This window comes from Panthera onca, chromosome B1 (assembly GCF_046562875.1).
Source record: "Panthera onca isolate mPanOnc1 chromosome B1, mPanOnc1 haplotype 2, whole genome shotgun sequence".
NCBI classification, from domain to species: domain Eukaryota; kingdom Metazoa; phylum Chordata; class Mammalia; order Carnivora; family Felidae; genus Panthera; species Panthera onca.
The window spans coordinates 10923672-10939912 of NC_138342.1; the positions used below are offsets into that span (position 1 = coordinate 10923672).

Here is a 16241-nt window from a genome sequence, read left to right on the forward strand (position 1 = left end):
CCTTAAATAAAACATGATTTTAAATATTCAAGGGAGAACACTTTGCAAAATGTACTTGGTGTTTAAAACATCTGAAGAACTGCAAGAGTTTTTGCTCATTCCAAAGACATTGTTCTGGATGTCAGGACAGCTGCATCAGAAGTAGGGCTCTACTGGGCCACAGCCTATGCACCGAGCAACCTGCACAGTCCAGCTGGTCTCGGGAGAACCACACTAGGCACTCCTTGTCTGCCTAACCCAGAAGGTCACTTAAAACCTGGGCAATGGATACACAGATTGGAGCCCCCGTTAGTACTGGATATAATACAATGGAACTGCCTGCTTGTCAAATAGAATGTGCATTTCTTAAGAATAATTAATAGGCTCTTTTCACTGTTACATTTTCCAACACTTAACAAAATAAGGTAGTCAATAAGTGAGGGATAGATGGCTGAGTGGATGAGTAATTAAAATAAAGGGGGGATGAAAAACAGTTATAGATAGATAGATAGATAGATAGATACATCCATCCATACATACATACATACATACATACATACATACTTGGATGTATGTATGTATGTATGGATGGATGGATAGATAGATGATAGATGATACATACATACATACATACATACATACACACTTTGACGTATGAATGGATGTATGGGTGGATGGATAGATAGATAGATAGATAGATAGAATAGATGGAGTAGATGTACAGAAGGATACATGGATAAAAAGATGGAAGAATGGATGATGAATGGATGAAAGGAAGAAGGAAAAGATGGGTGAATGGGTGGACAAATGGATAGATGAAGATAGTGCCTACCCAGGAATTGCGGCTTGAATGAACTAACAATACCACACTTGAAGATTCTAGTTCCAAATTTTTATTTCACTTCCAAAAGATCACATTTATCATTTAAAATGGTGGTCTGTAATGCTTTAATCCCCAAATAATACATGACATCTTCTAGTTGTTCTTTCCAGTTAACAAAGAACTTGTAAGTGGCAATGAGGAAAAGCAATTTGGTGGTCACAGAATCTATGCTCCAATCTAGAACCCGGCACCCACAAACCAGGTGGCCTTAGCTAGGTCACTTTACGTCTCTGAATTCTGTGTCATTATTTCTAAAATAAGGATGGATCCAATACTATTAGTTGAGTATCAAACGTCCCCCTTTTACTTGCTAACAGTATTTTCATTTGATTCAGAAGCAATTTTCCCAATCCCAGAGGGTAAATCCTGACTGGTTTATGTCACAGAATCTCATTCACATTTGCCAATTACCCAATCCTGGCCAATGAGAAATAAGAGGAAGTCTAGAATTTCTGGGGATTTAAAAACAAACAAAAAACAAAAATCAGCTGACTGAGGAAAATAACCTGGACCATCATCCCTCCCCTCCCTGTTTTGGGTTGTGTTGTATGAAGCCTTGAAGCTTGGAGCTCAAGCAGCAGCTATTTTATAACCATGAAAAAAAAAAAAAAGACAAGGAATTTCAACAATTCTGACCCATACTTTTTTTTTTTTTTTTTTTGAGAGAGAGAGAGAGAGAGAGAGAGAATTCACATGCAGGAGCAGGGAAGAGGGGCAGAAGGAGAGAGAGAATCTTAAGCAGGCTTCATACTCAGAATGAAACCCAACATGGGACTTGATCCCACAACCCTGGGATCATGACCTAAGCCAAAATCAAGCGTCAGAGGCTCAACCGACTGAGCGACTCAGGCGCCCATACTCTTGACATTGTTGGAGCTGATAATTCAAATTCAGAATCTAGGTATGTTCACCTTCTTGCTGTCCTAGACCTATAAAAAATAGGTATCACATATCATACTTTCCATATGTCAGCTAGTACTGTACATAACAATTAACTTATTTACCCCTCACAACTACATCTATTATTACACCTGTTTCACAGATGAAAATAACAAGACACAAAGAGGTTAAGAAACGGGCCTATGATGATGGCTAATAAATGACAGAAGTTGGATTTGAATGAAGACAATGGTCATCATGTAAACATCCCATCATACTTCTTTCTCTTGTTTGCTGTGTTTAAGTTTGGATGCAGCCAAAGCCATACCAAGTAATACAAAGCCTATCTTTCTATCTTGCATGATTGTTGTGTGCCAGTGTACAAAGTAATCTTGAAAGCAACTTTAAGACATATCTAATATTATTCTCAAATGTATAAATTAGGAAAATGTCGAATACAAAGGTTGAATCATCTGCCGAAGGCCACACAGCAGGTAAATGGCAGAGCTGGGATGGAAGAGTCCTGGTTCCCCTGGCCCTGAAGCTGATTCACTTTCTATTTCTGTGCCCTGCCTTCCTATGAGATGCTCATTTCTTTGTACAGTGATAAGCAGGCCCAAAGGAGTCGTCAGCGATGCTAATGAAACCTGAGTCCTAGGTTGAAAATAGTGCAGCAGGCCAGTGAGGAGATTTGGGAGCAAATCCCAAAGGGGTGTTTAATACTCTCAAATGCTCCTACAGTCTACACTCCTCTGATCCAACTCCTCAAAGGTCACTTCTTGCCCCTAGCTCTATAATTTAGAAAGACATGTTCATCCTTGGGGACTTAGCACTTACAATTTCAGAAACCCTGGTTCTTCCTCAGCATGGGTCATTTCAGTCTTAATGCTGAGAAACACTACCAGCACCCATGTCATCTATAAACCAAATCGGTTTCCACAGTGCCTTGCGATCAGCCTGTTGTGTTTGGAATGGACTGTGATGGAGTTAGAGAGGGAGTAAGTCAAAGGAGGATGCAAGGCATGATGAGTGGCCAAGAATCAGAGACCTTGTGACCTAAAAAGATGTAAAGATCATTTGGTCTAACACCTTCAATTTACAGGCGGTGAACATGAGACTCGGAGGCATTCATTCATAGTTGCAACTATCATCCACACACCATCCACTGTGGTGTTTGAATTCATTTAATCCCTACAAAAATCTGAACAATAGGTGATATCTCAAAGATAAAACTAATGCTCAGAAAGAACAGGTGAATTAGTCAAGGTTGCAGAGCTAATAAGTGGCAAAAGCATACGATGCAGGCAACATTTCTATCCTCAGACAACTGCTTTTTGTAGTTACTGAGCTTGTTGAAGCCCCTGAGGAGGGGCTGACATTCACAAAAGAAATCAAGGAGTGATGAGGGGGAGAGTCTAAAAGGACACTGAGAATGGAGGAGGGACTCAGGGCTAGGCTTGCTGGGATGTGCGGTCCCCAAGAAATGCATGCACAAAGATGTGTGCCGGTGTGCATGACTGGAGAGGAGGAAAGGCACCAAATCTTTAGCTTTAGCGGATTCTCACAGCTGCCTATTAAAGTCTGTTAAGCACACTGGTTTGGTGGGATTTGGTGGGAGCAGCAATTAGGGAATCTCTCCAAGTCACAGGACAAAGTAGTGATAAATGAAATTACCACTCTGTGTGTGTGTGTGTGCATGTGTGTGTGTACCCTTGCTTTTCCAGTACACAGTCTGTGTTTTTTTCTAGTCTTAGAAAAAACTTAGTCTTTCTAGTATTTTCAGAACTTCAAAAAGTTCTGAAAAATTATCTGGGAAAAGAAGGGAAAAAGAAATTACAAACAGAAATATGGCTGCTGTGAATTTCAGAAGGCACTGCTGTGCATTAGTCGTGTATGGCAAGTAGGCTGAAGGAAACACTATTCGGCTCTTGGTACGCGCTTTTGGTGCCTTTTGGTGCTGATATTACAAAATAGTCAATCCACCTGTGAGCTTTGTTCCCACTGAAATTAAGTTGGCAGTTAAGTTGGCATCCCAGCCAACTTTTTCTTCTTGCTAAGACAAGTTTAGCACGGAGGAAGACATGAGTGTGACAGAGTTTGAGATTTAATTATAACCTTTTAGGTACTGTTCTTCCACTCCCTTGTGGTGATATTGGTAAGCCATGCCATGCTCTGAGGTTGTTTTTCATCTCTAAAGTGGAGAGAGATGATAACCATATCTGCTGCCTTTCTTTCCTCTTCCCTTCAGCCATGCTGGCTTTCCAGCATGCTCAGGCATGCCTTCCGACTTCAGCCACACAACTTGGGCAGGCACTACTCCTTCGGTCTGGAATACTCTCCCCAACACTGCCCTTATCATACGGTTTCCTAGATATGTCTTTTGACCCTTGTAGACCCACACAAGTTGTCCTTTTACGTTTATCACAGGAGCTTCTTCTTTTTTTTTTTTTTTTTATATATAGGAAAGGATAAGCTTTATTCGAAAGAATTATTTGCAAGAGGGGAAAGGCCTCTAGCAATAGGGTAACCCCTCTGGTTCAGAGTTCTGCAAGTGTTCTAAGACTAGCCAGAGAAGGGCTTTTCTGCAATAGGGAGGAATGAAAATGTTCCCTGGGTATGGGGAGGTGGACAGGACAGTGGATCAGAGATGTTGACCCTGAGCTCAGTTTATTCTCAGGAGGGCCCTTTTGGGGGGGGGGGGTTGTTTGGGGTAAATGTGGGTCAAAGTTCAAGGGCCTGGGGATGGAGAGAAGTTTCAAGCTTGGTCAAGCCAGGTATTGTGCAGATTGGCCAGGGGAGACAGAGCTCAAAGAATCTACAAGACAAAAATGGGAATTGGAAGGTTGAGTCTGGCCATACTCTTGGCTTAGAAGTCAAAGAAAGGGAAGAAGAACTTGGGCACTTTATCTAACCAGGTTTTGATTTGTAGGAGAAAGTGCTTTGGTGAAAGCACCACGAGATCAGCTCTGACATTGCCATGGCATCTCTCATCCATGAAGACTGAAACATCCCCCAAGATAAGGGGATCATGTCAGCTTTTGCTTGTCATTATAAGGGCCCATGCCCTATGCCCTTCATGGAGTGGGCACTCAAAAATGCATGTCAGATTACTGAGTCTCTTTCAAAAGGTTGTCTTAAGGATCGAAGGATTTAATGTATCTAAAGGAGCTGTGTGAAACTCTTCCTTTTCTCATTTTTTAGCACCAAAACAATGTGAATTTTGATAATTATCTTGGAGAGAACATGGATACAAATGCAGAATCATATGGTGTGGGGTTTTGCCATGAGCCTGCCACTCTCTCCTCCCATGCCTGGAGTCAGATGTGGAACATTCCAGTCCTGCCTCTTTGACCTTGAGCAGATGAGGCAAACTGAGAGAGTGCCTGAGAAGTCATGGACCCTCCATGATAGTTCTCTTTTTGTCCATTTGGTTTATGGGATGATTGTGAAGAAAACTTCAGATGATGGTGATGCAAATTCTTTAGAGAAGAGCTATCATTTGACATGACTGTTATTTTCTGAGGACATGCCAGACTCCCTTTCCCTGATTTCACACGATCTACCAGAGACCGTGCACCTTCTTTAGCAGATAGAAAGACCTCCACACTCTGGTTTCCTTTTCCACCTTCTCTCACATAGTTGCTGGCAGTAGTCCATTGGTTTATTGGGTGGAGCTGATCTACAATAGCCTCAAGCCCTGGGGATTTGGCATCTCTCTTCCCTTCACAATCTGAACCAGTGAGAACAGTAATTCAAATTAGGGGATCCAGCTTGTAGACTCAAACGTCACCAGGGGGTGCTACCCCAAGGCCAAGACAGGAGTCGGGAGTTAGCAAGACCATTTTCAACCTCCCTCTAATGTAGGTTCTTCTGCACAGACTATCAATAATAAATCTAACATTTTGGCTCCCTCTCTCTGCTGATTCTTTTGCCTTTTTCTCAACTGTTTCAAAACTCAGCAAAGAGGGGTGCTGGTTCTGGACAGAATCACAGACCATCAACACTGCCCCTACCCCCTGTATCTCATTGTCTAACACAATGCTGGGCACACAGTAACCACTCAGGTGGGGAATCTAACAATTACTGAAGTCTTATCATGTGCTAGTCACTGTTCTGAGTGCTTCACATATTTTGCTTTGCTCTGGTTTTCACTTAATCCTCATAATAACCCCTTGAGGCTGATTTTAGTATTAGAATTCTCATTATACAGAGCAGTAGAGGCAGGAACAGAGAGTTTACATGACTTGCCCAAAGCCATCCCACAAGTAAGTGTCAGGTGTGGGATTTGGGTCTTGTCAGAGCGACTCCACAGAACGCATACTTAGCCACTATACTCTTTTTTTTTTTCAGAGATTTTCCAATGACTTTATTTTTTTTTTTAATATATGAAATTTATTGTCAAATTGGTTTCCATACAACACCCAGTGCTCATCCCAAAAGGTGCCCTCCTCAATACCCATCACCCACCCTCCCCTCCCTCCCACCCCCCATCAACCCTCAGTTTGTTCTCAGTTTTTAACAGTCTCTTATGCTTTGCCTCTCTCCCACTCTAACCTCTTTTTTTTTTTTTCCTTCCCCTCCTGTTAAGTTTCTCAGGATCCACATAAGAGTGAAAACATACAGTATCTGTCTTTCTCTGTATGGCTTATTTCACTTAGCATCACACTCTCCAGTTCCATCCACGTTGCTACAAAAGGCCATATTTCATTCTTTCTCATTGCCACGTAGTATTCCACTGTGTATATAAACCACAATTTCTTTATCCATTCATCAGTTGATGGACATTTAGGCTCTTTCCATAATTTAGCCACTATACTCTTGAGTGCTTGGTTAAAGACGACATCTAACAATGCCATTTGCCTTCCATTGTAGTGCAAAGAACCTGTAAAAGTGCTCAAGGAAAAAGAAATGTTTGGTTTTTCGTAGAATCACAAACTTGATGACTCAGGAATGGGGGGTGAGAGTGGGGTATCCAGTCATTTAGTATACATTTAATTATTTAGCCCGACATGATGAAAAATGGGGTAGTTGAGAATAGTCTCTGCTTTACACTCTTTTATTTAAAAGTCATAGGTAGAAATAATAAGTATTAGGACAAGTAAAGTTATCCCCACATCCCAGGATAACTGAGACCAACAGAAGTGGCTTGCCTGACAGCACCCTCTGGCTCTGCTCCTTTCTGAGACCGCATACTTTGAGCCTCACCCAAAGCTTCTCCTGTGCTTAAGCACATCCATGCTGAAAACCCCAACAGCAGGCCTGATCACTTTTAGACAAGGGAACCGTAGATGATCGGACCGGTTGTCAGCCATGCTTTGTCCTCTTGCTCCCCCAGGGTTTTTATCTCCCTAGGACTCATTCATTTACACCACACCTGGTTCAGATCAACCTTTTACAACAATCTAATGTCGTGGGCCTGTCGTTTTACTACAGGATTTTAAAAATTAGAGGTGCCTGGGTGGCTCAGTTGGTTAAGCATCAGACTTCAGCTCAGGTCGTGGGTTTGAGCCCCACATCAGGCTCTGTGCTGATGGCTCAGAGCCTGGAGTTTGCTTTGGATTCTGTGTCTCCCTCTGTCTCTGCCCCTCCCTGCTCATACTCTGTCTCTCTGTCAAAAAGAAATTAAAAAAAAAAACATTTTAAAAAGTTTAAAAATTAATAGGTATCTAAAGCCTCTTATAGCTCAGGAGTTTAAAATTAAAACCAGCCATTTACTGATAAATACCTACTACATGCCAAGTATCTATGATACATTCATCTTACTTAATCCTTATAATAATAATAATAATAATGTATTATTCCAATTAAGCAAGTGAGAAAACCAAATCCCTGAACAGTCACGTGACTTGCCCAAATTAACACAAAGGCAGGATTTGAACTCAGATCCTTTCCTGACTTTATGTCCCTTCAACAGTATGCATTGTTACTAGATAGGCAATGACTTGTGTTCTGATTCAATGACCAAGGGTAACCCTGCAGTTGCTAAAACAATAAATGACAATCATTTCACTTCAGACAAGCCTTGTGGCCCACAGTGTTATCACTGGCTAGCATCTGGCTTGTTGGTTAAAAAAGCAGTCACATGACTTTGTCATTAAACCTCATCTAGGATACCTGGCTGCCTATTTTCCAAGAGTGGGGCTCCAGTCAGCTCCACCTGGTAAGCCAGTTACTCTTCTCGTCATTAAACCCTTGTGTCATTAAACCTCACGGTCACCAAGTCTCATGAGCTCAGGAGCATGTGGCCCTGGCTGATGGAGAGTTCAAGTTAACGAAGTACCAGATGACTGAAAGCTGATTGCACGCTGCAGACATGAAAAGCCTACAGACAGAGAAAACTGATACTCTTAGTGCTAGTGGGAGCATAAGAACAGTTTGGTCAAACTGAGCAAAATTATAAATACAAATACTTTGACCCATAAGATTCCTCTTTCAAGAATTTACCTTATGGATAACACACATGGGCATGGAACCACGTACACATTAGCATTGCTTGTGAGAACAAACATTGGAAACAATGAAAATGTCTATCAGTAGGGGCAGTTTAAATGAAATAATAAATGTCCACAGTTTCTTACCCAGAACCCTCAGAGTCAGTTTTGACTCAGAATACAGATTCTTTTTTTATTTTAGTAAAGTTATACAACCCAGGTATGTTATATACTCCCATTTCCAGCAGACTCTTAGCAGCACCCAGCTATTAAATATACTCATTCTCAGGGCGCCTGGGTGGCTCAGTCGGCTAAGCGTCCGACTTCGGCTCACGTCATGATCTCGCGGTCCGTGAGTTCGATCCCCGTGTCAGGCTCTGTGCTGACCACTCAGAGCCTGGAGCTTGTTTCAGATTCTGTGTCTCCCTCTCTCTCTGACCCTCCCCCGTTCACGCTCTGGCTCTCTCTGTCTCAAAAATAAATAAACGTTAAAAAAATTAAAAAAAAATAAAAATTAAAAAAAAATATATACTCATTCTCCCAAAGCATACCCCAGGAAGCCAAGTGGGATTACCAAAACGATAAATATTTTCATATAAGCTCAAGTTACTTTTACTGCTAGATAAGTTTGGGTGTCAAATATGGTGTGAAACTAAGTTTTCAGGGCTTTGGGGATTTGGGAATTAGAGGTCATTGTTCTATACCTGTGCTGGAGTATTATAAAACCAGCTAAAAATAAGTAGGGCAAGTCTATTACTGATATAGAAAGTTCTCCAAGAAATCGTAAAGCAGAAAATGTTATATGTCAGGCAGTATAGACAGAATGGTATCAGCAGTGTTGTTGTTGTTGTTTTAGTGTTCATTTCTTTTTGAGACAGAGACAGTGTAAGCTGGGGAAGGGGCAGAGAGAGACAGAGACAAAGAATCTGAAGCACGCTCCAGGCTCCGAGCTGTGAGCACAGAGCCCAACTCGGGGCTCGGAACTCATGAACCGCGAGATAGTGACCTGAGCTGAAGTCAGACGCTTAATCGACTGAGCCAGCCAGGCACCCCAGTATCGCCAGTGTTTTCACACACAGACGCACAGGATCAGAAGATATCTCTGCAAAAATACACAAAGGAACCAATTTTGGTTTTTGTCTCCGGAAAGGAGACTGGGGAATAGGAGTCAAAGACAGACCATCTTTTGCATTGCTTACACACTCTGGAGTATTTTACAGTTTATGGGGAGGGACTGTGTTTCCAAATCAAATTAAATGCACACATTAATTCTCTTGACCATCTCTGAACACCCACCCACCCACCCCCGCCATCATGCTCGGTCACAGCCCTGTGTTTTATTTTCTTCCTAGCACATTCTACCAGTCACAATTTCTTCTTCGCTTGCTCATCTTTGTATTGTGGGGATCTCTCTATAAAAGGAAAGTTTTTTAGCCACCCCATTCCCAGGATCTAGATAGTGGCTGCTGTTGAATTATGAGGAACTATGAATCCTGCACCAAGGGGCAGGCTGAGGTTCGAAGTTCAGGGTAAATTATGCCAGGTTGCATAGCAAAACCTGCCTTTGGTATGCAGACAAAGTTGGCCTTTCTGGTTGTCCTTAAAGGACACTTTTTAAATTATTTTCCATTAGAGATGGAATCTGGAAGGCTAGCCACGTTCTCACCTATGACCCCATTGTAACCCAAATTTTGAACAGGTCTCGTAAGGCTAAGAGGTTCTAAGCACATCCCTCTGTCTCTTCCTGTCCTCACAGAAAGAAGTCCACACATCAGCACCTGCCTACAAACCTCCGTGCAGCCCATCTGCCAGGAGGTCCATTCACAGAACCCTTTGCCTTGAAAAACTCCACACCCCCTTTTGTGCTATATGGGCCTCCTCCCTGCCCCTTCTGCTCCTGAACCATCTGCCCAGCAGGCCCTTCAGCAGGACCTGGTCTTTCCTTTAAGGTACAACTTGAAACACCATTTCCACCAGGAAGTCCTCCCAAGTTCCTAAGAACAAACCAGTGACTTCTTCCACTGTCCCCCCAGGCACTGGGATGGGCAGCTCACTTTAGCTCACCTGACCTGACGTTAAAGTCAGCTGTTCTCAGGGCACCTGGGTGGCTCAGTCAGTTAAGCGTCCAACTCTCGGCTTCAGCTCAGGTCATGATCTCCCGGTTTGTGAGATCGAGCGTCAGATCTGACTCTGTGCTGTTGGCGAGAAGCCTGTTTGCGATTCTCTATCTCTCCCTGCTCCTCTCCTGCTAGCGTGCTCTCTCCCTCTCTCTGTCTCTCTCTCAAAATAAATAAGTAAACATTTAAAAAAAAAGTCAGCTGTTCCCATGTAAACATCCCCAGGAGAGTCTCGGAATGCAAAAACCCCATCTGAAGGGACAGTCTTCTCTTTATTCCCAGGGCTCACAGTTAAAATTGGCACATTCTTAGAACACCATTTGTTTTAACTTTTAGGTCAGGGAACACAGGCCAGACAATAAGAATATTCAAAAGCAATAAATAGCCCATGTTGTGAAAAAGAGTAAATGCTTTGGAATTCATTAAACTGATTTTCAATCTTCGCTCTGATACAATTCTGTAACCTCAGCTGTTCTCTTAACCTCTCTACACCTCAATTTCCTTGGCTCTAAAATGGGCCAATAAGACCTACTTTGCAGGAATGAGGCAGAGATTAAATGACAGAAATGTGACAGAAGCTGCTTAGAAGTTTATTTAATTTGAAAGACAGAGCCCGAGCAAGCACAAGGGGGGAAGGGGCAGAGAGAGAGAGATAGAATCTGAGGCAAGCTCTGCACTGTCAGCACAGAGCCCAACACAGGGCTCAAACTCATGAACCAATAGATCATGACATGAGCCGAAACCAAGAGTCAGTTGCTTAACAGATTGGGCCACCCAGGCGCCCCTAGCTTCTTTTATTATATGAAAGAAAGAACAGATGAGTAAATGATCACCCATGGAACAATAATAATCTTGATGTTTACTGTTATATCACGTTCATAACTGGGCCACAGACAGGTTCAACTTTTGGCCTCTTTCCCCTAATCTCAGGTCCAATTTCAGTTTGTTTAGGATCACCGCCATTTAAAGGGATTGAATAGATCCAGAGGAAGAGTGGATGGCCTCAGCTGCCTTGCGCACAACCACTGCTCCCACAGATGCAGCCATGAAGCCCCTGAGCTTTCAGACCAAAAACGAATTCTTCTAAAATCCCAACCAGACAAACTTAACATGTCAAGATTTCTCCAACCTTTGAGGAAAACCAAACGTGGGACGGCAACTGTCCCACTTTTGGGGACATTCTGTTCCGGATTCTGATTCTCTCTCCCACCAGAACCAGGTGAAAGTTCAAGGCAGACTAAAGAAAGAGCCCTGCCCCGAGCAGCGTCCCTCAGCATCTCTGGGAGGTTAGCATGTATTTCTTCTGTTTATGTTGTGCTACCAGCTTGTCCGTTGACCTGTCCCTTGGTCCCTGCTCTTTCTGCCTTCAGTTGAGTCTGAGGGAATCAGGTCCTTTACAAATGAGAAACATGAAAAAATTGGAAGGCAATTAAATGACCCTGCGCTTGCCTAGTCCTTCTTATTACCAATCCAAGAGTCCGCCTGAGTTGCCATGGACATGAAGAGTTGCCACGGACATGAAGAATTAAGTCAAAAGTACCTGCCAGATACACAGATAAACTTGACTATGTGGGTCCAGAACTCTCCTTAGTTGTGAAATTTGTGACATGTCACAATGCCTGCTTTGAAAACAACATGCAATTCTAGCCTGACCTTCTTTGGGCTTTCTCCCTAGGGGGGAGGGAAGCATTATCCTTCTGAGGCTCCTATAGATGCACCACTTCTTAACCTTTAAAGGATCTTAGGCACTCTTATTTTCAGAGGCCTCCCTGCATACTTCATTACAATAAAATATATCCACAATATAACTATATTGATTCATCTAAGAAAATACTAAGGATTATAAAACTACTTCTGAATTTGTTTTAGTATAAATCATTGGCTTTTTTCCTTGTTGTTTAGTTATATATATATATATATATATATATATATATATATATATATAAAATGCATGTATACATGCATATACACCCAGATATGTATACACATATGTATACACACTATATCTATAAGCATAAATATTTTATATGTGTATATTCATGTGTGTGCTGAATCACACTAGGTCAGCTGACATAATGTAAAGTTTTATAAATATTTAACTTAGCATTTATTTGCTTTTTTTATTTTTGAAGTTTTCTTTTTGCCCTTAGGAGCTGTTTTGTTTTGTTTTGTTTTTTCTCAAATATCAGATATTTGTATTTAAGTCCATGAAAAACTCACAGGTCCAAGATTCCCTGCTCCAAGCATCCAACGAATGAACTGGGTCAGACCACAGTCCTTTCCCCCTGGTATGTTGGAGGAAAGTCCGTTTTCATGGAGGTTCTCCATTTGACTGTCAATCTCTCAGGACAGGGTTTTATGTTATATTTGCAACATCTGTAGATTCAGGGGGCCTCCGCAGAGTGGGAGGCCTTTGGACACTGTTGCAGAACTGAGATTCACCCAGAATGTTCCTCTCGCATTCTCCATTTGAGATCCTTTCTAGTTTTCACCAGATGGGAAGCATCGCAAACCTTGCTACCTGTGTCTTTTTTTTCTCCTTCACCAAAAACTTCAACTCAAATGCCACTTCATGGTAGACTTAAAATATTCCTTTCAATAGGGCTGGAATGTGAAGGTTGATACAGAACTTCAAACTTGGAATGTTATTTTCTGGGGCTGTAGCTCAGCCATGAAATTTTGCTGCAGGCAGATTTCAACATGCTAGGTCTGAGCTGGAAGATGAATGTTTCATACCTTTATTTCACCTTAAAACCAGAAGCTTTTTTTTAATATATTATTGTTTTGTACATAAAGCTGGGCAAAGACTGTTCTACAAGATTCTCTCTCAAAATTGGGTCCAATGGAGCAGTTTAGAATCTTTTTTTGTGGGAATAAAACAGACTTTGTTAAAGAACTATTACGTATTAGGCACTGGGCCGAATGCTTTTCACGTATGTTAGTGCCTTTTTAACCTTGTAACAACCTTGAGGAGGGTAGATAGCATTGTTCTCACTTTACAGATAAGGAAGCTGGAGTTGGGAAAGGTTAAAATCTTGACCAGAGTCAAACATCAAAGACTCATCAAAGCCTGCATTTGAAATCAATTCTTGCCACTCTACGATTATACAAAGCGCCTCAAGAGATGATTGAAGAAAACAAGACATTAAAAGGAAATATATTCTGTATGTTGTACCTGCGGTTGTATCAGTTCTGAGAGAATTTTCCCATCAAGAAAATGAAGACAACATAGGAGGTCCAGTAGATGGTGACTTCAGTGTCTGCATTCATGCTGGAGAGATTAATTCTCCTGATTGTCATTGCAAACCCTTCTCAACTCTCCCTCCCTTTTTACTCTTACCCTTATTTCTAGATTTTTGTTTTAGTAATTCCTATGGTTTTTACAATAGCTTTGATTCCCAGTACTTTTTCCTTCCTCTGCCTTATGTCTTTTTTAGATGTCAATGTTAGATCGGTCTCCCTACAAAGGGGACACTACCCAGATGGAACGGGGCGGTGGAAGTCTGCTATCCCAGCCTGAAAGTGCTGAGGGCAGATGCCTGTATCCCTCAGACCCTTCAGAGATGCCTCAGCTGCAGAGATACCACCTCAATCAAGTCTGCACCCCTTCCTGGGAGCCCCACATTCAGTGACCAATTAAGGTGAGATCACGAAACCTCCCAGCCATGTTGGCCTAATTCAGAACAACTCTGAAGAGTCATTCTAGCTCCAGAGCTCTTTTGAGGGGTGGGATGAGGGTGTCACATAGCACAAGTCAACTTGTCCACATGCCCAGTCCTGCTCCCTTCCTTGCTCTCCTCCAGGTGTTCCTCCCAGGAGAACTCTTCAATAATCACGGTGTATTGAACTGTCCTTCAGAGTCAGCATCCCAGAGAGCCCAGCCTGCAATGCCTTAGCAGGGGGGAGGGGAGAAGGGAGAACTGAAGTAAGCAGGATCACTCATTCTCATGAACTGCATGTTTTCTCCTTCCAGAACTCCCAGAAACCCCACTGCTGCCACTATTTTTAGTGTTAGACCACATCTTCTCTAACCATTCATCAGTCAAAAGACATTTGGGCTCTTTCCATAGCTTGACTATTGTTGATAATGCTGTTACAAACATCGGGGTGCATGTGCTCCTTCGAATCTATATGTTTGTATCCATTTCTGATTACCACTCATGAAATTATTTAGCCAGGTGTGGCAGAAAGAGGAGTATCTGTTCGGACCCAGACTGGATCATTCTCCCATTTTGCCCTGACCAAGTTCTGTGCCCTTCTGTATCCTCATGCTTCCATGTCCCTCTACCCTGTGATGTCCTTTCCTTGTTTCAAGGCCCATCCTCCCAGTTTAGTTCCAATGTTAGTTTATGAGTCATCGGAAACAACTGCGTTAGATAACGTGGTCTGTGCAGTGTTGGACAAACATCTGAGAATGGCGGTTCCGTTTGCATGGTTTTGCAGCCCAATGAATGCATTTGTCTCTTTGATTTGAGCATTTCGTGTTCCGAGCGCTATCTCTGTGCTGCATGCCACACCTTTGACTTCGACACACACACACTACACAAGTTGAAGCGACTCACTGCTGGAGGTCTGAGCTCATGATGAGTCCTCTATAGACAGAGACAGATGGCATGACACTTTCTTGAGTTTCAACACTTGCATCCCCTGGCTGTTTAGCTGGGGATTAGCTTAGTCTGGGGACTGACATTTAGGAACTCACACTCATGATTGTGCAGGTTATGCTGGTTTGTTTTTTCCCACTGATCATCCCAAAGCACATTGACTCTGTTTTGCTTTCCTAATTTCTCAGCATGAATCTTCTGTTCTTCAGACACTAGGACTCCTGGTATTCATTGACCCTTGCTTTTCTATTCAATTTAAATGTGATCCTACAGGGGTTCTTAAGAGGACTCAATAGACAGCTACCCTCTTCCTTAAGTTCAAAATTAATGGATAAATAAAACAAAGGAGGCAGGCAGAGGGGGCCAAGGTTTGATCATTATTAAGTTAGTATTAGAGAATTGGGCTTATATCCACAGTCATTTGAACCTCCTAACACTGAGTCCCAGAACCAGTCAGCATTATCCATGCATCTCTGGGCCAGAGCCAACCTGAATCTGGAGGAGCTGAGTCACACACATGTGCTCCAATAAGCCCCTAAGAAGAGAAGCTTCTGTGCACAACCAGATTCTCCCTCTAAACACTACAATGAGGGGTTACTCCTCGGCTCTGGGGGAGAAGGTCAGGTGTGATACAGCAATCCATGTTTCTCCACATCAATTAAAAACACCAAGAACAGCTAACACTTGTATCTAATAACTGACCCTAGATGTATCCTATGTGACAGGCACTATTCTAAGCCCATTACGTATTTTAGCTCACTTAATCCTCGTAATAATCCCGTCAGTTAGGGATTATTTCTAACCTCCACTTCAAAAGATGAGAAAACTGAGGTGCAGAGGCTAATAAGCTTGCCTGGGGTCACTCTGACAGTAAGAGGTAGAGCCAGGATTTGAACCTGAGAAGTCAGATTCTACAACCAAGACTCCGAACCGCTGAGCTGTGGTGGGTTCAAGATCCACTAGGCATGCAAATTTGCTCTTTCTTAACCCTTCCCTTCTCTACAGTCCAACTCTGCCCACCTTCAAGGAAAGGTACAAGCCCGCATGCCTCCAAAAGCCTTCCCAATAAAGCAGCTCCTGAGGGTCTCCATTAGGCTTGCAGGACTTTGGCGCCCCATGAACAGCCTTCATCTTTAAGCCCATTCCTCACAGCCCGAACACTGTAGACTTTCTTCAAGTGTGGATGAAGCCAGGGATACAAGGGTGAAGCCGAGAGATAAGGTTGATTTGTTCTGATCTGTTATAACAGGTGAATGAAATGATATAGAGAAAAAAAATAGCAAGGAAGTACAGTCTGGTTTGTATCTTGCAACTTAACTGTGTGCTCGATATTCTACCACTTTGTGGC

At 42.5% G+C, this 16241-nt stretch overlaps 1 long non-coding RNA gene across 1 annotated transcript in view; it reads right to left on the minus strand.

Moving 5' to 3' along the window:
• LOC132692696 (uncharacterized) overlaps window positions 1–16241 on the minus strand; it is a 59403-nt gene that overhangs the window by 12885 nt on the left and 30277 nt on the right. The gene's annotated exons all lie outside the window — the stretch shown is intronic.